We start from the raw sequence: 22,475 nt of genomic DNA, 5'->3' as shown, positions 1-22,475 counted from the left end.
CTGTGTTGGTCTAAAAGCATTGGCAGACAAAACTCTAGGGGTACAGGTGATATTTTCCACTAGCAAAATGCCCATCATAAATGATGGGGGGAGGAAGGGGGGGGGGGCAGGGGTGGAGACCAGCATCTCGCCCTGCACCCTCCTCCTGCTGCTCTGGGTCCAGCTCTGCTCCCCCATCTCCCTCCTGCCACTCTGGCTCCTGCCCCATTCTCCACACCCCCGGTTGCCACTCTGGGTCTTGCCCTGCTTCTCCTGCCCTCCTGCCACCTCTCTGGGTTGTGCCCCACTCCCCCTGCCACTCTGTGTCCAGCCCTGCCCTACACCCCTTACCTGCTGCTCCATGTGCAAGGGAAGGTGGTGCATGGCCGCGCAGGAGCGGGGTAGATTGCACTTGCAGGGTGTACCATAGAGAGTGGCCACAGCATGGGGAGAGCTTGACAGATGCGTAGCAAAGAGAGCGGCTCCTGGGTGTGGCGCTGGGTGCATGCAGGGGGTGTGTGGAGCAGGGCATGTGTGGGGGCTGTGGTGCAGGGCACATGCAGGGGTGGCACATGGCCATGGGATGTGACAAGGGGAGTGGCCGTGGTGCAGGAAGTACCCATTGGCTGTGGCCACATGGCATGGGGTGCGGCCCCAGGCTGTAGTGGAGGACATGCAGGGGGGCATTGCATGCAGCCATAGGGTGCCACTTGGGGAGCGGGCATGGGGAGCATGCCCCACCCCATGGCTGCGTGCTATAGGTGGCAGGCGCTGCCCATGCCCCCCTGCCTGCTCCCCTTGTGGCACCTTGTGGAGGCACATCATGGCCCCCACCAATGCAGGGCACACCCAGCACACCTGCATGCCACATCCCCATGCAACATGCCCTCACCCACCCCGCAGCCACGTGGGGGGATAGCGTATGTGTGGAAGAGGGGGTGGCATGCAGCCACAGGGTGCTGCGTGGGGAGTGGGTGTGGGGGGTGCGCCCCACCCCAAGGCCATGTGTTGCAGCCAGTGGGCACTGCTTGCAACCCCCCCACCCGCTCCCCGCATGGCACCCTGCTTCCGCATGACCTGCTCCTCACATGCCCCGCAGGGCATGGCTTGTAGCTGCGCAGGGGATGTGGCATGCGGGGGGATGGGTGGCACACGGCTGTGTGGGACAGGGCCTGGTGCACAGCCACAGGGTGCCACGTAGGGATTGGCCACATGGGGGGCGCACCCCCCCTTTGGCCGTGTGCTGTAGCCGGTGGGCGCTGCCTGCATCCCCCCTGCCCACTCCCTGCACAGCACTCCAGCCCCCCCCCCCCCACACACACACGGCCACGTGCCATGCCCCCCTGCATGGTCGTAGGCCACAGCCCCCCATGCGGCGGCAACCCATGCCCCACACGGACAGCCACCCCACCGCGCCCTGCAGTGGGGAGCACAGCCTGGCCCCAACCACCTCTGCCTGTCAGCGAGGCTTCGGGTGGTGCACATGCAGCTGGCCCAGACAGTTACGGACAGACAGACAAAAAGCAGCCAGAAGTGCTACAGCTTGTAGTACGACGTGACGGTGGACGCGCTCATCGTGGGGACGCTCGGAGCCTGGGACCCCAGCAACGAGAGCGTCCTCCGCGCCTGCCGCGTTTCCTGCCGCTACGCCAAGCTGATGCGCTGCCTCATGGTGTCCGACACCATCCGCTGGTCCCGCGACATCTACGTGGAGCACATCACGGGCCACCGCCAGTACACTGACCCCTCCAGACCAGCCGCCGCCGGACCGGACCCGGAGGACACCGCCGCCTGAACCGCCCCCCCCCACCGCTTCGCTTCGTGTCGAGACGACTTCGCCGCCACGGACGACCCCGCCCCACCCGAAGAGGACCCCTGCGATCGGACTCTATGGACTGAGATGCTCACTCGGAGCCACTTCCTTCAACATCACGGACCACTGTAATGGGTATGTGTGTATCTATCTCCTTTCCCTCTCAGCGTCGCAACCCCCCCTCCCACTTCCACATCCCCCCACCCCCGGGCTTAGTTGGCTAACATTGTATGGTATGTAACCTAGTCGCGTTCCCCTCCTCTCCCCCACCTCTCGATTGTTAGTCCCTCGCTCGGGCGCTTTGTATTTCCATCTCAACTTTGTCATCTTTTTCCTGGATTCCCCATCCAAAACATCTACTAATAAAAGTCAATCTGTTAGAATTAGACCAACTAATCACTTCAAGTTTTCTCACTGTGTTACAAGATTCTCTGGTCCTCTGTTCATTTGTTATTTTATATATTCGAGTTTCAGGGCTAAGAACAGAAAGCCCACAGCATCAGGGGGTTGCCCCTTGTGGAGTCATTCAGACCAGTGCAAGGTAAATCATAAGTGTGTGTGGAAAGCTACCATCCCATTTGATTCCTACCCTGCCCTTAAACTTGCTACAGTACGATGGTGATTCTTGCTCAAAACATTTAATTAGCTGACATCAGGTGTTAAAGAAATGAAGTTACTACAGTTTTTTTTCTGAAATTTAACATGATGAAAATAATTTTATTTGTCCTTCAGGTCCCAACATAACTTTTTGATAATTATGAATGGACTCAATAAAAACTATTCGCTAACAAGCGCTTATGCAATACAAAAGCGCTGTTATCATCACACACATATTTACCAACTGGAGTTCTAATTGAAATTTGTTCAGAACTCAAAATAGCATTAGGTCATGTTATGCTTAGAGCATTAAGCAATGATTACATCTGTGGCTTTTGTTTTTAATTAGCTTTTTCACTTATCTAGGAGAGGGAGAACCTTTCAAGACCATAATTCATGTTTCATTATAGTGGGAAGAGAACAAACCAAGTCATCTTGCAGAAAGTGTGCGAGCATATAATTCACACTACTGACTGGGGGGCTGTTAGATCGGACTGTATTTTGATTTCCTGTCACTTATCAGTTACATTAATTGCTTTTTGATGGCAAAGAGTTGCGGTCGTTTTACATTCAGGGATCTCAAATGACTTCTTACAAAAAAGAGACGTGCCCGTATTCTACTGTATCTTACTTTTCCTCTGACAGAACAGGAACATTGGCTTCAGTGCATCGAACTAAAAAGCAAAGAGCCTCTTCTCATCCTCCAGGCAGTGTTTAGCTACAAGTGTGTTTGAATGAGGATTTCAAATGCAAGGTTAGGAATTTTATTAACCTTGGGCTCCAATGCAGGGAGGTACTTAAGCATGTGCCTAGTTCTGAGCACATAAGTAGCTCCAAAGAATATTCACCTGGTACAAGCGAAGTGGCTTGCTAAATCCAGGCCTATATAAATGAATAGGGCAAATCGTAGCAAGTGATGTGCTTACAGTCGATAACAACGTGTAGATGGCTCCCATCGGTGACTAATTGACAGGAATGGCTGGTGGCAAGTAAAATGGCTGCGGTGTAGTTTGTTCCCACACCTGTTCCTTGTGCTGACATGCAGAAGGCTGGACAAACTACTGCTGCTCTAAATTATACTTTATGTGGTACCTTTTCAATGCATACTCTTGGGGATGGGGGGGAATGAGTAGCCCTATATGCCAAGGTGTGGGGGGCATAATTTGATTTAAGCCTCACAAGTGGGATACCTGTTGGGGAAAACCCATCAATCCTCTCAATTGCTCTGTGGCATTGCAGTCCTGAAGGGAGCTCCTTCAAAGCCAGCACTCACGTAAGGCTTATCCTGTTTGGCATCCCTTCTTTGTGAAAGAGACAAAGCTCTTGACCAGCCTTAAGGGTTTTGTTACATCAGAAGATGTATAAAGATGTTAGGTGGCTTCATGAGACTTACAGATGTACAGCTGGGGGACAAGAACAAGGTCTTTGATTCCAAACAAGCCAATAAGTGTGACACACAGAAGTGCTGGTAAGGGGACTGTGTGAGACATGGCCGCTAGACATGGTTCAGGATTGCAAAAGCCTTACATCCATGTCACATGACAGTTATTTTATTGTCCTTATGGTCCTTTACTTTACCTTTCTTCCTCTCCTTTCTTTGCATGAAATGCCCCAAATCTCCAAAAATATAACAGCCAATAAACATGACCATCACAAACTAAGACAACCAGTTAGTAGCACCTACAAATGGTGACATTTAGGATCAGTGGCAATGCATAGGGGGTGCATGAGCACCCCGAGCATGGTGGTGCACCCCCAGCAAAATGGCGCTGCCAGCACTGCCAGTGGCGCCTGCAGGTGGTCACTGCTTGCCAACTCCCTCACCCCTTGATGCCGACACCAGTGGTGGTGTCTGTGGGCAGTCCGCAATTGCCGCTGGCTGCTACCAACACTGCCGGTAGCATCTGCAGGTGGTCACTGACCGCTGGTCGGCGCTTGCCAACACCACCCCCCCCCCCCCACCAATAGCACCACCGTTGCCTGCAGTAGCTCGCCATTCCCCCCCAGCCTCCAGGGGCACATGGAAGTTTAGGATGGCGGTCAAGGCACTTGACCTGAACTCCTTGACTTATTTGGAGATTCTCCAGCTTCTTATTGGGCATCTGTCATTATCTACTACCAGTGACCCTCTATGGCTTTCCAGTCACACTCCCACACCCTGTCCTGGAACATAGTCCTGTCTCCAGCTGACCGGGTCGCGCTGCTACCTGGATCCTTCTTCACTGCTCTAGATTTTTTTTTTCTTGTGGCCAGACTAGTATGCATTATTCCTATCAAAACACGCACACAGACTGTAGCATTGTGAATACCATAAGAAACCGAGATCCAGTGTCCTCTCTGTCGTCTTTTTTTTTTTTTTTTTAAGTCTTATCTTCCTCTTGTAATACTGGGGATTACAATGGATTAGTTTGAAGCAGATGATACAGAGATTACCTCAGCAGGCTGCTAGCCGATTTCTGTTTAGGATCTAACATTTTTCCTGTTTGCAGTGGGGGTAACTGGCTTGCTTACACTGCTTTTTGTCTTTAGTTTCTTGCCAAATAAATCATCTGTAGCCATTTTGGGATAAATGGACTTTGGCTTAAGAATCTTTGTTACATAGGCATAACGATTTTTGTCCCTCTGTCTACAAGTCTCTGAGACGGTGAGTCTAAAAAAAAAAGTCATTGTAAGGTAATGCCACTATTTAATATCACTAAATATGGATGCCTTCAATCAGCCAGGCCTTTTTAAAAGGAAGCAAATCCTTTGTGGTTTGTTCTGACTTTTCTACGCGAGTCTAATATAAGTCCTGCTATTCGAATGGAAGAGATTATATTGTCGATGATGCATGAAGCAAAACAGAGGGCAGCTTGCTCGCTTTGTTAGAGTTAGCTCAGCCAGCTTGCTCTGACTGGAAGTCATACAAGAGAGCAGATACACGGCTAATTTCTGCACTGCACTGAAGCCAATCAAGGGAAATGGAAACATTCCCATAGACTTTGGCTCAGACTTTTAGTTACGCCCGGGTAAATGGAGAGCAGCGGCACTGGTGATGCTGAGAGCAGAAAGATTAAAATTTATGCTCTGGCCAGTAGAGCTGCATCAGAGAGAAATGTGGCATAAAGGCTGACAGTTCCTGTCTTCGGTTACACCAGTGCACGTTTCACTGTTGGTTGTATCCATACATATACGTATTTTAAAACCACAATATCCTCTCTGTGCCAGCCAGTGGAGCTGGGCTGCATACGGTTTTCCTGTCCTGTAAAACTCTTCCCATTCTATACAGAGACCACAACAAGGCCTTTTAAAGCTTGTGAGAAAGCTCATTATGCAATTCCTTGGTGGCTAGGATGATCAACTGCCTGTAATTACTGGAGGTTTTCCTCTCCTCATTTCTGGGCAGACCTTCTATCCTAGACCCAATCACCTTTCCCAAGGAAAGTTTCATACGAACTGGTAGACTCATGGAAAAAGTTTCTGCTTTAATTGTCTCACCTTCCTCCCCCAAAAAGTTGAGTTATAAAATTCCCAGCCAGCTCTACGGTGCAATATAATGGGATTGTGATGGGGTAACTACAAAGCACCCGAGACAAAGGCAGAACTAGAATAGGCCTTTAGGTATTTCCATTTTTCCTTGTTAGCAGCCTCATTAAGGTGCAATTTGTTGCCTTTTCTCTGTGTCAGTAGGACAGAAAAACCCCGGCATAATGATTCGCATGCTCCCTAGCTGTTGCCTCTCCTAAAATGCAACAATACCTTCAGCAGCTCTCTTACCCTCGCACAGCAGGCATTCAACCTGCCCATCACTGATGTGAGAGCCAAAACAAGCAGCCCCTGAGTGGATTTCCTTTTTTTCTCAGCTCTGTCCTTTATTCATGTTTCAGATAAGATGCAGATGGCCCAGTTGCTGCCTCTTTGTCCATGTGTGTCTAGGCAGAAAAAAAAAAATTCCTCACCGCCTGTGTTTTCTTAGCTGTCTCCTGCTCACCTCCACCTCCTCATTTCCCTCTTTATCTGGATTCTGTATTCTTCATGCTGCTGTCGGTCCTGTGGAAATGAACACATCAAAGCCATAAGCAGTCGTTCTTTCACTGCTCCTGTGTCCTCTCCCCCCCCTTCCTTCCTATAACATTAATATTAATAGCTACTGTACCTTTCTTAGCAGTTTCTTTCTTCTTGATCCTCAAGGGAGCAAGCCTTTTCTTGGACTTTCTGCTAAAGTGTATACTTGTTTGAAGGAATGCTAGGGCATGCTGGGAAACATAACAGAGGGTGATGCCTGTGATACAATATTGGACCAAACAGCAGAGGCATTAAGTATTATTGTACTGTCAGAACAGTTGAGCACTATTTTTTCCAGTGTACTAACATTTTTTTTTCTAGTAGGAAGAAATATGCAGGAGGCTAATGATGCCAAGCATAGGATTTTTTAAAAAATTATTCTGCACTCCCCAAGAAAAGGAAAGAAAATAGGCTTTTCATCCCTCCCCCCCCCCCCCGCCGCCGCCCCTTCCCCCACTGCTCTCCCACTGGGCTGCTAGCTGGGAAGCAAAAGTGCCAGCCCATATAAGCACACTCTTTGTGTTTCTCCAGTACAAATACACACCCACGTGCACACAATCAAGTGAGACAGACCAGCAGCAGCTATAACCATTGTTTATGGAATTACACTAATTAGATGTCTAGCCTGTCAAAGGTTTGTCTGCTTGTTGCTGTGTTTGTGCATCTGCCTAAACTCTAGTGGTTTGCTTGGGCTGTGATTTCACATTGGTATGTTGTGATGCGGTTGTATGCCTAACACCACAGACAAACCTTCCAAGTCCGAGTTGCATACACACACACTTGTTGCTTCAGGATCTGGGTTGCTGTGATCATTTTTTATTATGAACACGCCAGCATCTGAGATCACTTGTGTACTGATGTCTTAGGAAGAGTGTATCAAAGTAAGATAACTGACATATTAGTAACATATTGATGTCCTGCAATTCTGTGGCTCCTAAGTGACTCTTGCTGTTATAGGAAGTGCCATTGTAATACATGGTACAGAAAACATTTCCAGGAGAAACACAGCCGCTCAGGGTTTGATGCTCTTACCAGGTATTGCTGTGAAGGAGCATTGGCTATAAAGGAATCCACTGCATTACCAGGTTTGGGCTTGTGAATAAGCTATTCCAAGGGCAATTTCACAGCAGACAGACACTCATTTCCACACTAAGTGCCTGCACAGGGCCAGGAGAGCTGTGCTGGCTGCAGGGGTAGCTTTTTCCCAGGCCTGTGTATATCAGGACCCATCCCAACATTCATGAGGCTGGGAGAGAGCTGCCCCTGTAGCCAGCACAGCTCTGCCGACCCCATGAACATTGGGACCAGCCTCTGTACACCCTGCCAGGCCCTGGGCTGGCACCAAGGGGGGCCTGGAGCTCCTCCTGGCTGCTGCAGGAGGGCAGAGCAAGGCAGGAGCAATCCTGGGCCAGGCTGCTCCCATTGGGTGCAAATCTCTGCCTGACAGGGCACATATGTAGACGTGATCCCAGCCACATCTTACTGTGCCTTATTTTACTGTGCAGTAAACTTACTGTGCATTAATTGCACGTGTAGATGCAGCCAGTATGAGGGAAATATCATAGGCCTGAATCAAAACCCTTGGACATTAACAGGAGTCCTTCTGTTGAGTTTCATGAGTTTGGATAGGGACCTAATCACAGCCGTTTGGAGGCAAGGAAAATTATAAAAGCACACTGCTTAGTCCTAGGATGATGATCCCAAACACTTTGGCTAAAAGCCATGATATGCTCTAGGTTACTGCTGAAAACAGAAGTTGATTGGGTATAAAAGCTCAGCGAGGAAATCTTGGTTCTTCTTACCAAGAAGAAAAAAATTATTTGCTTGTCTGTCACAAATAATCACCAGCTGGATAGTTTAAGACACATGCAGCAGCATCACATGCTAATGTAACAGAGCTGCCTTGTGTTTGCAAATATGAAACCAAAACAAAGTTCCCGGCTGCGTCCGGGATCTCTGCGGGAAACCTAATAGGAAAATTCAAATGAGGTCACGTGTATTGCTGCTTGTCTACAGGATTTTCCCCAATGGTCTTCCTAGTCCCCAAGCGTATGAGCTTAATTAACCCTCCCTACCTTGTTTTGAGAAATGGAATTTTAAATAATTATTGGGATGTGCTGGCTTCCTCACCAGAGTATCAAACCTTTCACTCCCAATTATTAATACTCATGTTTTTTCATCATTTTCATTCAGTGCTATGGTGCAGAAGGAAAATTAGATGCACAGATGGCCAGTGCCCCAATTAGTATAAAGCTGCCCAGTGTCAATGACATTGGACCAAAAAATCTCCAGCATGGGCCTTGGATCTGCAGCCACTGAAGCAGGAAACGGTTGCTTCTGGTCAAAGCGGTCCCCAGCTTTCAGGTGACATTTTGGTAGCCCTCCCCCAGAATAAGTGCACTGGTAGAGCAAGTGTGGCAGCTTGCTATGGCTCCACAGCCAAGAGTTCAAGTCTTGCTCTGGGTTTGTGCCCCAAGCTGTCCCCAGCTGTAAATGGGGCCCTGCTTGTTCCAGAGAGGGAGTCAAAGGCAACTGGTTGTGACGGTAGCCACAATCCCCCATCTGTAAAATGTGGGGGAGGGGTGTAAAAGAACTTTCTGGTGTCACAGGGATGCTGTGGGGATATTGAAGACTGTGGGTGCATTTATACATGTACCTGACTGCGCAGTCATTTAGTACTTGCTTTAGGGATTACTAAATGACTGAGCAGTAACTGCTGCTACTATGCAGTCCTGGCATCGCATGGATCGTTTCCAACCCTGCTGCACAGTAGCAATGAGCTATTGTGTAGTAACTCATTGCTACTGCACAGTAGCATCAGTGTCACAGATTATGCCCGCTGATGCTGCATTGCCATAGCAATGAGCTATGGCGACATAGCGTCTTGTGTAGATGCACCCTCTATGTATGAAAGAGTAGCAAGTATACAGATGGTTGGTATTTGTGGGGGTTCCCAAATTAGTTCCTCTTTCCCCAAGAGCTAGTTTCTTTGCTTTATGGCCAGGCTTTGTGCTTGTAAGAAAAGAGTTTCTTTTTGCCTGGTAAGGATGCCCATGAAAGGTTTTTAGATTTACCAGGCATCAGGATAAGATCTTAAGCCCATGCATGTGTTAATTTGAAGGCGAACACCCAGATCTTTGAAACTGGCCCTTGCAGTAGCAGGCAGCCCTTTGCAAAAATGTTTTAAAAGCTTTTAAATGAACTCAGTTCTATGTTACTTGCTGTAATCAGTACAGCAGTCTCTGTGTCATTTATTTTGATAGTAGCTTCATTTTGCTTTACATGGTCCCCATGTTTCCAGTATGCAGCAGATTTCTGTATCACCAGTAATGGGCTGTTAAGGAAGACATGTACTGTCTGGAAAACGATCTAATAAAAAGGGTCCTTTTCAAGAAGAGAACTTGGTACCTAGGAAGCACGTTCTTTTTTAGATGCAGAAGTCAAGCAAGGGGGTGATGAATCTGAGGGGCAGAAGTGAAGCTCTGGGATGCACGCAGAATTGAGGGGCTGTTGGGATATAGTATTCCTGTGGAGCTGGAGCAGCAGAACTACAAGCCTAGAATTGATATGGGGCTGGTGGGGACAGGGCAGATTGAGTTGGGGGACAGAATTGCTGGGTAGTGGGCAGGGCATATGAAAGGGTGATGATAGACCCTTCCTCCCCCCTTAGATCACATTAAGCAAGAACCCCTTGTACCTAGTCTGAATCCCAGAAGCCATGGAGTACCCCTGCTGTTGCTGTGCCTAGGGCTCTATCAGTAAGGATCACATTGCAGGATGAGGGCCAAAGTATATTCTTCCCTCCCTCGCAGCAAAGACAATGCCTAATGATGTAGGGAAGGACTCAGAAAAAATGCTGCTCTGATATCAATGCGTGGGGAAGCTGAGGAATGTGGTGATAAAGAACTGCTGTGTGGTTGTACTAGGGTGTTTCTTTGCATGTTGTTTATGGTAGAGGAAAACATTTGGGCCTGATAGAGCTGCTCTTCTTTGGAACTGGGTGTACTAGTCACAATTTGTATTATATTTCCACTGATAAAGGGTGAATCAATGGTTAAACAGATGTTTTATACAGCTGCTTTATGTTTTAAAACATGCAGATATAAGTTTTATGCAGGAGGATTATGCAGCACTGGCCCACACCTACAGGGAGCAGACCAGAAAAGCCAAGGCTGAAAACAAACTCAAACTGGCTACAGGAATCAAGGACAAGAAAAAGTCCTTCTTCAAATACGTAGGATGTTGGAAAAAAAACCAGGGCAACATCGGACCCTTTCTGAACCAAATGGGACAGCTGACAACTGACACCCAGGAAAAAGCTAATCTCAACAATTAGTTTGCATCCATTTTTCACCAGCCCAAGGGGATCACGCTGCCTGACAGGATGCAGGACTACTAGGGTAAGAGCAAACATATGCCTATAACTGGCAGAGATCTTTTGAGGGAAAAGTTTGGGAGGCTGGACATTCACAAGTCAGCTGGCCCAGATGGAATGCACCCAAGAGTGCTAAAAGAGTAGGCTGACATCATAGCACGACCAATGGCAAGGATATTTGAGAACTTGTGGTGCTTGGGAGAGGTTCCTGAAGTTTGGAAGAAGACCAATGTGGTGCTTACTTTCAAGAAAGGCAGGAAGGACTTTTAATTACTTTATTCAGGGGTTCAGGGATACAACAAAGGTGGCCGCTTGCAAAGCGAAAGCACAAACAACTTACTACCAACCCAAAAACGAGATCGGACAAGTCTCTTTGTCCTCGGAGAAAGGAAGGAAGGAAGATCCAGGAAAACTACAGGCCAGTCAATTTGACTTCAATCTCTGGAAAGCTCTTGGAAAAAATCATCAAAGAAAACCCATCAACAGGCTAACAGAAGGTGACATTCTGAGAGATGGCCAACATGGCTTCATTGTGGGTAGGTCTTGCCTGACCAACCTCATTTTCTTCTATGGGCAGGTGATGTATCACCTGGACAAAGGATAAGAGGTAGATGTCATACATTTAGATTTCAAAAAAGCCTTTGATTTGGTCTCTCATGATGTCCTCATGGTAAAATTGGGGAACCGCGACCTTGACAACCTTATGGTCTGATGGCTGGGGAACTGGCTCTGTGGTTGGACCAAGAGAATTGATGGAACTGAGTCAACATGGTGCATTGTAACCAGTGGCATCCCCCAGGGCTCAGTACTTGGACCACTACTTTTTAATATATTCATTAATGATCTGGATTCGGGCATCAGAAGCAGATTGGCTAAGTTCACAGATGACACCAAATTAAGGGGAAGTACGGTCATGCTAGAGGACAGGCTGGCAATTCAGGCCAACCTGGAGAGGCTCGCAAAGTGGACGAATCAAAACCTGATGACATTTAACATGGAGAAATGCAAGGTGCTCCACCTTGAGGGGAAAAAACCCACATCATACTTATAGGCCTGGCAGCGCTACACTCACTAGCACCATGACTGAAAGAGACTTGGGGGTCACGATCGACCACAAGATGAACATGAACCACCAATGTGATGCCGCAGCTGGCAAAGGAAATAAAAAACTGGCTTGCATCTATCAATGCATTTCAAGCAAGACCCAAGAAGTCATTCTCCTACTTTACCTGGCCTTGGTGAGGCCACAGCTGGAGTATGGCATTCAGTTCTGAGCTCCAGAGTTTAGAAAGGACATGGAGAAGCATGAAAGAGTTCAGAGGAGAGCCATGTGCATGATTAGAGGTCAAGAGAGTAGGCCTTATGAGGAGAGGCTGAGAGGCATGGGAACTCTTCAGCCTGGAGAAGCAAAGGCTCAGGAGTGACTTGGTGGCAGCCTATATGTAGATAAGGGTCTGCATCAGGAACTGGGAGAACCAGGGCACCCCACTTCAGAGCAGACTCAATTAAGCAGGTGTGCTCTTCATGTCAGCTGACACACACTGTGCTGTGCCGCGTGCAGTTGTATAAGCAGAGAAATGTGCACCAGCATGCAGAAAATGATGTGGATGCACTTTTGAACTAAAGCACCTACTACGTGTTTTCGTTCAAAAAAAGCATGCTGCTGCCATTTTCTCAGCACTGATGTGCATTTTGCCACTTATACAACTACAAGCGATGCAGCACCAAGCACTTTTCAAAGCACCCGGCGCTGCAGCGCTTACATGTGTAGAAAATGCCCCCCGTGACACCAGCTGCTGTGCCTCATATTTGATCTAAGTCATAGAGAAGTAGAGCTGGAAGGGACCTCCAGAGGTCATCTAGTCTAGTGGTTCTCAACCTTTTTTGTAGCAGGACCCATTTGTAAACAACAATGGCCAGCCTCGACCCAGTAAATAGTTTAAGAAGAAAATAGCCCCCTGGCCCTGCTGGTGCCCCTCACTCCTGACCTGCTATCCCCCACCCCCAGGCCCCAGGCCCCCCCAGAGTGTGGGGCAGGGAGTGGATGTGTTAGGCAAGGGGTAGATGTGTGGAGCAAGAGGCTGTGTGTGGGGCATGAGGGGCCCCAAGCAGACTCTTGTAGGCTGGAACTCTGTCAGCCTGCAAAGGAAAACCCGTGGTTTGTACATTTTTGTCCTTTAAAGGAGAGTCCATTTTTAATGTTGTTGATCCGTTTTGAAAGCCTGTTCACAATCCTTTGTGACCCACTTTTGGGTCATGACCTATGCGTTGAGAAAGACGGATGTAGTCCAACTCGCTGCCTGAAGCAGGATCATCCCTATCCAAACCACCCTATACAACCATAACCTAAAAACTCTATGTAAGACTGCCCTCAACCCTGACACAACACACAGACCTAATACCCTAGCCTGCCTCAGTTAAAGCAGAGGAACCACAGCAGCCAATGTCCTGCTTCTATAAAATGTTGTCAATATACACATATGTAAAGGATAATAACTAAGTAGTGTATTTTCCCTCTGAAGATAGTAGAGGACACAGCACTGTCATGAAATTGCTTTCCTTCTGTGTTCCATTTCATTATGCAGTTTTGATTTACCTGACCATGCAGCGGGTCCATGAGAGCACTTACCATCCAACTGTAAATAATGTGCAAAACTTCTTCCAGCTTCCTTGTCCCCTCCATGGACATTCTGAAGTGCTGCTAATGTATTTGTCTTCCATTTTCCTTCTACCTGGTCACCTCTTTCTTTACAGTCTCCTTTTTGTCACATATGCCCATTTAAATCTCCTTAGAGCACGTAGCTTGTCTAGCTGCAAAATTTACTTGGACTGCAAACTTTTGAGCTTTGATGGGGTGCCAAGTGTGCATCTTTGGCTCCAGAGCCCATCCCAAAAGAGAATTTTAGTTCCTGTGTTTAGTCCTGGGAACTGGAATACATCACAGCAAATTACACTGTGACTGCAGGTCTTCAAAACTTTGAAGATATGTTGTATTTGATATTTCCGGTTTTTCCCACTGTCCGGGATAACAATGGACAAAAAGAGAGAGGTTGAGAGAGTTCATTTTCTAATGACTTTAAGGAGGTTGGGGGGTGGGGGCAGAGGTGGTGCAGGAGCTTTATTTTAATTATTAGATAGGTTGCTTATTTTAGTATTAGTAGGGTTGGAGCAGTAGCTTAACCGGGGTAGGAGTAGGAGGGGCACAGTGCAGCGAGCTGGCCTCAGCAGCCAGGCAGGGAGGAGAGCTGGCTCCAGCAGCAGTGGCAGTCCCAAGGGTAAGACAAGACTCTCCGATGCTCTGCCCCCTCGTACGACACAACCCCTCCTCCCCCTTCCCTGCCTAGGGTGCCAAAGTCATTTCTTACACCTCTGGGTTGGAGTGTTGTAGCCATGATTGCAAGGTGGTTTGGGTAACAAAGTGCCAGGAAAAACCTCCCTTGGAAACCCATTCCAGATTATGGTAACTCTCACTGTACAGAAGTTCTTCCCGATGTCTAATCTAAATCTGCTCTCTGTCAGGTTGTGGTTGTTGTTTCTAGTAACTCCAAGGAGTGCCCTGGTAAACAGAGCATCTCCTATTTCTTGCTGTCTCCCCTTGACAAATTTGTAGATGGCCACTAGATCTCCTCTCAGCCTTCTCTTGTGAAGGCTAAAGAAATCGCGGTCCCTCAATCTCTCCTTGTAGGACCTTACCTGCAGGCCCCTAACCATCCGTGTAGCCCTCCTCTGGACCCTCGTGGTTTTCCATATCCCTCTTGAAGTGTGGCACCCAAAACTGAACGTGGTACTCCAGCTGCGGCCTTACCAGTGACGCAAAGAGGGGAAGCATCACCTCCCTACACCTACATAAGTCAGCATTTGGTCTTCTGTGCTATGCAGTTACATATGACTTTCTTTTCATATACAGCCTGTCAAAGATATTTATGCAGAAGAGATGGACAAAGTCAAGAAAGAAGCAATGAGTGCCATTTTGTCATAAGAAAGACAGACATTCTCCTGTGCAAGATCAGGTTACCACCGTTAGCCTTTGCTGCTCCTGGAGTTTCATCAAGGTCAGGTTGTGCCACAAGTGCTACCAGTTCACTATTTGAGTAACCGCACTCCCATTTAAGAAATAATTCATGGAGTAAGTGTGAGCCCAGCAGCTGAAACCAGAGACAAAGGAAATATCTCAGATTCCAACTCAGCTGAGCCTCTTGTTAAGCTACATGCATTTAGCCTTTGAATGACCATGTGAATCTCCTGTTGATATTATTGGAAACCTACAGGCAGACCTGCAAGGGATGTGTAATTCTGAGGAGGCATCTTTTCAGTTCGTCTTCCAAGCACTTCAGCTAGTTGGAGCAGCATGGCCTTTCTGAAGAGAGAAAGATAAAAACCTGCTGAATTGCTCTTTCCTATATATGACATGCATTTTATATCCTTAAGTTCCACAGAATATATAAAGTCTTCAGTTGGAAGCACTGTGCTGTTCTGGTTTGGGATCTTCCACTGATAATCCTGTAAAGCCAATTCATTACACAAACTGATTTTAGCAGGCTACGAGCCTGTTGTCCTAGTCTCTATTCACGGCAATTGAACAGGGGATAGATATCAAATCAGTTGCTATGTTGCGTACCAAGTCCCATGCAATCAAGAACAACACCTTCTTATGCTTGGCACTGTATAAACAAGTAAAACAAGAACAATCCTGACCTAATGCATTCAGTTTGTACCCAGGCACTCAAGGCAGTTATCTCTCCACTACAGCCTTTATCCTGGACCTTGTGTTAGCAGTCAACGGGCTCATCTCAAAATATCTGCATTTAACTGTCACGATGCAAAATCCATACCACTGATTTGCAAGAACAATAGTGCTCTAGCATCAGTGAAGAGAGGCATTTTTCTTTAGGCTGCTTCATTTTGAAGTTCGCGTGAATTGACATGAAATCAACACTGGCTTTTGCTATTTAACACTGGACTCTGCCTCTCAAGAGTCCAGGAAGCATCATTACAGAGAGGGGTCCGGTTCTCAGCAGGGAGTATAGATGCTTTGGTGTGTTCAGAGACAAAAAGCTTGTTTAATGGGACTGCTGTTCATAGGATCACACTTTGAAGAAAATGTGCTCGATTAGCACGTGTTCAGCTTGGCTTTTCAGGCTTGTGCTGTGTATTTGTTTTTATCTCAAGGAAAGAAAATGTCTGATTCTTTTCTCGGTCACTCCAGTGTAGATCAGCATCAACTCCCCTGAACTCCATGGAGTGAAACTGTAGACAAGAGAAATGGCTTGCCTAGGGAGAGAGAAAATTTGTCATCTTGCAATTCTGCTCCACAGGTGTTTCTGCTGTTCCAGATGTCTTGAACAAAGCCCCTGGTGGTATGTAATTTAAATCCAATTGGACTTAAGTAAGGTCTGATATAACATTCTCTTCTCCCTTTGCTAGCTCATGACATGAGCCCAAGTTGCTTTCTGTCAAGGGCCCCACGAGCACTTACAGTAAATGGCTGGATCAAAATAACACAGCAACAACAAAAAAAGCAAATCCACATGCCAACTCACACATTATATTAAAGACAAATTATATTAAAAAGTAAAAAGCAAACACTTCAGCAGGGACTTAAAAGACTAAAAGCTGCAGTCTGCATTTTCCTCTGACTCGTGTTGCTGATTGGCTGTTACCAGTATTGAAGGCTTGATTCTGCAAGTCCTCTGCAGGCTGAACTCTCAGTGGAACCAAGTGACTGCTGCTAACATGGATCACAGCCGTGCTATTACTTTCTGATTCCCACCATTTATTAGGGCTGTGTGAAATTTCACCGGCCATTTTGTTTTAAAACAGTTTTGACTCATTTCAAATGCGAAACGGCAAAATCAAAATGAAACGAAGGGCTTCAAAACGAGGCTAGTTGAAACGTTTCAAAAGCTTTGAAACATTTCAAGTTTCGAAGCAGCTGGCAGCCTGGTGCTGGGAGACAGGGAAGAACCAGGGCTGTGCTCCCAGCAGCTCCAGGCTCAGCCAGGTGGGGAATGCAGACCTGCTTCCCCCACCTCCCGCGGCTAGGGTGCGGGAAGCCAATCACAGTGCTGCAATTGAGCTGGAGAAGGGAACTGAGCCGGATCACTCAGTTTCTCTCCCCAGCCTTACGATTGGGCTGGGGAAGGTAACTCAGCCCAGCTGGGCCAAATTCCCAAGCCCAGCCTGATGGTTGTGCTAGGGAGGGAGCTCAGCCTAGTTGGGTTGAGTTCGTTTTCCCATCCTGATCTAGTGCTTGACCTAACGCTGGAGAGAGGAACTGAGCAATCGGGCTCAGTTGCCTTCCTCAGTCCCAGGCAGCAGCACTGGCTTCCCTCCCTCATCTGGCAGGCATATCAGGGCCCTCAGCCCCGGTACAACTGGCACAGCCAGCAGAGCCCCCCGGGTTTGGGCCCCAATCTGCCTGCTAGATGAGAGAGGCGGTTTCGAGCTTCCCCATTATAGCAAATGGGCAAAATGTCAAAACAACATTGAAACAGCCTCACTGTTTCAATGAAGCGAAAAGTAACAGCTGTTTCGAACCAAAATGAAATTCGAAACAAAATGCTGTTCCATTGAAACGTCAAAACTCAAATCAAAACAGAACAGTACCATTTCACACAATCCTACCATTTATCTTTTGTCTTCTAGTGAGCTTAGCATGGCAGAAACCTCTAGGAATTATGGCAATGCAAATCATTAATAATAATAATAAGGTCCAAAAAATGTCCCAGTGGCAAAAGATGATACCAACTGGTCCATCGGGGGTTGTATCTTTGCTCTGACCATAACTGGCTGCAGGTGCTTCATAGAAAGGGGTTCAAATGGTTCTCGTGGGCAGTTAATTCAAGAACATGCTTAACAGGCTCAAAAAAATTTGGAGTTACAGCTTCATGCTACCCTGTGTCCTAGTCAGAGCATCTGGGAAGTACATCATTTCTCTTGCAAAGTTTAGGAACATATCCTTTGCTTCACACACAACCAACCATGCAAAACAGAAAAGCACTATGCTTGTTTATGTTCAGAGCCTGAAGTTTTACATTTTCCAAATCTGGGCCACTGACCAGACATATTAGCATAGCTACTGTTCTGCCTCCATCTTCCCCCACTGCTGCTTAACGCCTCCATATTAAGTAGCCATTCAAGACAACCATGCAGGTAGACACTTAGGGATGTCAGTGGAGGTCTGTGCAGGGCCATGTGTCTATCTCTGTGCACACTCTTGGACTATAAACTTCTTAGGTCTTGACACTAAGACAGGTTACAAGGGTGGGCGGAAGAGAACAGGATGGGATTCAACACTGACAAGTGCAAAGTGATGTACCTGGGGAGGAACAACTGGCACCATACCTACAGCTTGGGGAATTCTCTTCTTGTCAGTACAGAGGTGGAAAAGGATCTTGGAGTCATCATTGACTCCAAGATGAACATGGGCCGGCAGTGTGGGGGGGCAGTCAGGAAGGCCAACTGTACCTTGTCATGCATCCACAGATGCATCTCGAGCAGGTCCAAGGTGATCCTCCCCCTCTATGCGGCACTGGTCAGGCCACAGCTGGAGTACTGCGTCCAATTCTGGGCACTGCACTTCAGGAGGGATGTTGACGGCATGGAGAGGGTCCAGAGGAGGCCACTCGCATGGTCAGGGGGCAGCAGGGCAGGCCCTACGAGGAGAGGCTACGGGACCTGAACCTGTTCAGCCTCCACAAGAGAAGGCTGAGGGGGGATCTAGTGGCCTGTTACAAACTAGTCAGAGGAGACCAGCAGGCACTGGGCAAGTCCCTGTTCCCTTGACCACTGCCAGGAGTGACCAGGAATAACGGTCACAAGCTGGCAGAGGGTAGATTTAGGCTAGATACCAGGAGGTGCTACTTCACAGTCAGGGTGGCTAGGATCTGGAACCAGCTTCCAAGAGAAGTGGTGCTGGCCCCTACCCTGGGGGTCTTTAAGAGGAGGTTAGATGAACACCTTGCTGGGGTCGTTTGACCCCAGTAATCTTTCCTGACATGGCAGGGGGTCGGACTACTCAGGGGATGATCTACTCAGGTCCCTTCCTACCCTAGACACTATGAAACTATGACACTGATAGCGTAACTAGGGTCTGGTACCACGATCGCCTGCTCAAGTGTCAGTTTAGAGGGCACACAAAAATAGTGTATTATATTTTTTTCTTACACACCTAATTACTAGTTTGAGGCCTGGTAAAACACTTCTCAGAATTGATAATATGCTTCCAAGAGCTTGGGTGTGGCATATACATATCTCTGTGCTTCGCTACCTTATCTCATGGAGAGGTGAGATACAATAATCTGGACACCCTCCTTCCTTAGCTATTCCCCACCCCATCCATTGTGGCTACCTGTTAGCGTGCACTACTTTGGAAGCTATCCTTATCTTCAGCTCATGACAAAGTTTGCCATTGGAGGTTGGCGAACTACAATTGTGACTTTCTTGGCCTTTGCACAATTAGAATCTGCCCCCTTTGCATGCTTATGATGTGTCCCTCAATGATTGAAAATACCTCTTTTGCACCTATGTAGCCTCTTTCTTATGCCAAGTGATGCTTCGTTCCATTAAGTGGCCATGTTTGTTTCAACAGGAGTTCTGGTGGAGCAAGAAGTTATACACCATCAATGAAATGTACCAGAACCTGACCTTGGTTTTTAGCTCTAAAAGTAACTGTCTCCTCCCGTGATCCCTCCATCTCTGAAGGAGAGAAGCTGTTCCCACAAAACATTGCTGCCACCACTCCGCCAAGACACTGCTGCAGCGGACGCCTGTTGCACAATTCACATCATGCATCCCTTATTCTCTTTGCCACTCGATACTGTGTCTCAATCAACTTTGTCTCTGTTGCAGGCAGTCTGTGGCCCAACTGATACCTTTAGCCTAAGGCCATATCTGATTTTTTTTTTAGGCTGGAGAATAAGCGTTCATCAGAAAATGAATGACATTGATACAAAATGAGCATAGGATCTCTTCTGTTTTTTAATTCAATTAACAGTGCAATCATGACGAACAGCCCCCTGGTTATGTAGACTGAGTAAAGTCATTAAGCTCTCAGGTTACATGTAGTGTTATTTCCCCTTATTCTCCCTTCCTCTGCCCCCAGCAATCATGGCACTTTCCAACCTATCACAATGCAAAATGAAACAAAATCACCAGGGGTTAAAAAAAGTCTAAATTGGATTACACTCACACTGTTCAGAAAATGGAGTATTGCTGGTAATTGCATTCCAGTGAATAAATATCCCTACATTAGTTCACATCGCATCAGTATTCCAACAATGATTATTTTCATTGTAATTTGCCTGTCCGGGAATAAATGTAACACAGAGCATATATCCAAACAAGTGATGTATTCTCAGCATTGATGTTTGTTTTAAAGATTAAACCAAGTCCTGGTTGATGCATTAATAAAATGTTAGATAAAAAAGGCCTTCTTTCAATAATGCTCGAGAGTTAACAGCCAAATAACTCAAGCCCCAACCTTGTTTCCGTCCAAGTCAATGGAAGTTCTGCCATCTATTCTGTGGATTCAGGGCACTTGGAATTTAGTCTTATTTTTATTGCAGCACCTCTAAAATGTGTTAAGCTCCTTCCAAATGCCTGGAGACAGGTTGAGATATCTTCACTCATGTTGGATATAATCACCTTGCAGAAAATGAAATTAAATAATAACAGTTCTTCAGTTAACTATGCTTCTAACCCTTTTGTCGGTTCTTCAGGGGCATCTCACTCAGGGTTTAGTCCTCTAGCCATGCCTCTTCTTGGTGCAGGAACACACACTCTCCCCCACCTGACTGGGACCTTCATAGATTTCATACACATTAGGGCTGGAAGGGACCTCAGAAGATCATCGAGTCCAGCCCCCCTGCCCTTGACTTACGGTCCCCTTGTAGTTCACCGTGATTATCCAGCAGATCTGTGTTTATCAGGACCTGCCATTCATGTGTCTCTCTGGAACAATGGCAGTAAATCCATGATCAGAGAGCTTTCACAAAATAGGGTATTCTTTAGCTTAGGACATGAGCAAAAAGGAAAGTAAAAGGAAAAGTTTATCTTAGGAAAGCATTTTAATGAACAGTAAACAGTTTATATGCATACCCATCTTATCCACTGTTACTCACCTCCACTATTCTTCATGAAATCACGAGCTAAAGTACACAATTCTGTCACTTCTTTGTCCTAGAATAAGCCTGTGTCCCTCAGATCAGTGCTTTCACCTAATAAAGTCACAGGGTCTCAGTCTTACCAGGCTTCCTGAACAAGGCGAAGCCAATTTATGCTGTCCCCATCCCTCGAGAAGCTTCAAAGGGCTAAGCATCTGCACAACCAGTATTGGATGTTGGCATTAATTCTCTCCTTGGTGATTCCAGATGCGAGAGGAATGCTCCTACTTTCCTACTTGGGTAAAAACACAACACTACAACCTAGACTTACTGATTCAATAGTCTATGAACATCCTATGTCCTAGCATTTGCCACAAGTCAGTATACTCTAGCCTTTGAAATATCCTTTTTTCCATAAGAGCCTCTCTGTCAAGGTTACATCTATGGGAATATTTAATATGAACAAATGTATTGTAAGCTGCCCTTTAGGAAGACATAGGGCCAGATTCTAGTCTTCCTATTGGGCATCAGTGGATTTACACACCTACTTGTGATTCTACTCCACCCTGCTCACATGCCTTTAAATCCATCCATTCATCAACTTTTGTTAACACACCATCATTTGGCCCATAAGATTGTGCCACAAAACACAAGAAGGAACCCAGCCATCTTTTACATTAATTGTTTTTTAAGGACATGAGCAGGATAGAAATAAAACGGCACATAGGTGCTTAAGTCAAGTGACACTCCTAATATGTAGAATAGAATCTGGCCCGTGTTGAATGCCCTGAAAACCTTATAAAATAAATATTCAAAGCCAGAAAGGTGGGAGAAAGTGATGCAACTGAAAAGCAAAGATACTAGGTTGACAGTAGGGCCATCTCTAATTTTAATTACAGGTTTATCTGTATAAACTTTCAGAAACAGATTACTTGAGCAACATGTTTGAAGTCTGTTGAAACCCAGTGAGCCCTCGTTACACGTTTCCCTGTTCACTGCCATGTACGCTGGACCCCATGCTTCTGTATGTAAACCAGGCAGTGATGTTTGCCTCAACAGTCTACTATGAGCAGCATCTCAGTTTTCTGTTGCAAGTGGCAGAGCTTGGGAAAACACTGCTGTTTGCTTACTTTAAGAGAAGGCTGTCCAGAAGCAAGGAAGATCAACATCCAGGTGGGGTGGCTACTGTCTGCAGCATCACTCCTTCATCCCCAAATGCTTCAGGGGTTATCCATGTGTGTTGCTTTTGCTCTGGCTGTTCATACGAACCTCCTGAGGATGGCCCGGGGTAGCCACAAGTGACCACAACATGGAACCACGTTGGAGTATCTTCACAGGCGCTGCATACCAGCACATCTCTGAAAAGGTAATGCGCTCCCAGAACCATTGTGGATCTGGAAGAAGAAACTTCTTTTCATTTCATTGAAGGTGAGGAACCCTCCTCATGCCCCCTGACAAAACCATTCCATTCCCATTGAAATTATATAGAAATGAGCCCATTGACTTCACAGGGAGTTGGATCAAGCTTCCTGTGATCAAGGACAATATGGCACTAATACGTCAT

The 22,475-nt window shown here is 46.8% G+C and overlaps 1 long non-coding RNA gene across 1 annotated transcript; it reads right to left on the bottom strand.

Annotated features, from left to right (window-relative positions):
* Positions 1-2,100: 2,100 nt before the first annotated feature.
* On the bottom strand, positions 2,101-15,974 carry LOC149869626 (uncharacterized). The gene is made up of 3 exons (XR_016441497.1): positions 13,438-15,974; positions 6,525-6,624; positions 2,101-6,418 (listed from the first exon to the last, which is right to left on the bottom strand). It is a non-coding gene; the product is annotated as an uncharacterized LOC149869626 (long non-coding RNA).
* Positions 15,975-22,475: the final 6,501 nt, after the last annotated feature.

Source organism: Crocodylus siamensis, chromosome 3 (assembly GCF_052110815.1).
Source record: "Crocodylus siamensis isolate JL-2025a chromosome 3, ASM5211081v1, whole genome shotgun sequence".
Lineage (NCBI taxonomy): Eukaryota > Metazoa > Chordata > Crocodylia > Crocodylidae > Crocodylus > Crocodylus siamensis.
Note: the sequence above shows the minus strand (reverse complement) of the source record. Positions and strands in the feature narration are given on the sequence as shown.